The sequence below is a fragment of the Phalaenopsis equestris genome, unplaced genomic scaffold (assembly GCF_001263595.1).
Source record: "Phalaenopsis equestris unplaced genomic scaffold, ASM126359v1 Scaffold000002, whole genome shotgun sequence".
NCBI lineage: Eukaryota > Viridiplantae > Streptophyta > Magnoliopsida > Asparagales > Orchidaceae > Phalaenopsis > Phalaenopsis equestris.
Window position 1 is genome coordinate 6,589,999 of NW_018164444.1, and position 972 is coordinate 6,590,970.

The following is a 972-nucleotide window of genomic DNA, read 5'->3' on the forward strand; positions in this document are numbered from 1 at the left end:
CTTCTCACATGGTTATTTTAAAGTTTATATACTCTTTTTTGGGTTTTTAGTATTTTGTGTGGGCAATACATTGTTAATATTGACTACGTATGTCTAATTATTAAAGCTAACGGTGTTATGTTAACAATATTAAGCATGCTAGATGAGATATCAAAACACACTGATAATTAAGCCAGCGGTAGCTTTTCTTTTGTTGATCCTTAAGCTTTCTATGTGATACATATCATATGATATTTCATTCTTTGATGTTTTAATTTAACGTTGTCGACATTTGGCGTTTTGATTACATGTTTATATTATGATGGCAGTGTATCTAGAGAATTAGCTAAAACGTTCATGGCATGAAATGGCATACCGTTGCCTACTTTTTACATTTGTCATCTTTGTATCTTTAGTCGATTATCGTGCTTCATAAGCTGTTAATATATTTTTTATTCCATTCCTTCTACAATTTGAACAATGACAAACGCCTAAAAGTTCATCAACGTTTACTTCTCTCTTTTATGTTTGTTTTATTTCGACAAATGCTTAGTTTTATCCGGTTCACCAAACCCGTTTCTTTTCAAATTTTCATCCTTGTACTACCAAAATGTTCCGGGCTTTAGGCGCTCTTATTTAACCAAGAAAATCAATTTGCTTTTCATGCAAACTTTAGGAGCTTGATTGAATCATGTTTCCAGTCAGTTTTTTTCTTTTTTTTTTGGCTGAATTTAAAGTGAATCATTATTTGATTTCATTTCTTATTATCCTTGTATATCAGATCTATATACCCACATTAATTATTTTCTGTATGTGACAACTAGCTACTGCTAGAACTGTTGGTCATCTCTCCAAGAGCGCTGAGGTAATGAAGCTAGTCAGTAGTCTCATGAAGGCTCCTGAAGTGGCGACGACCATGCAGGAATTTAGCAAGGAAATGACAAAGGTGAGTTATTTGTGGCTAAGTTTCGTTCTTTTAACTACTTTTAGCTT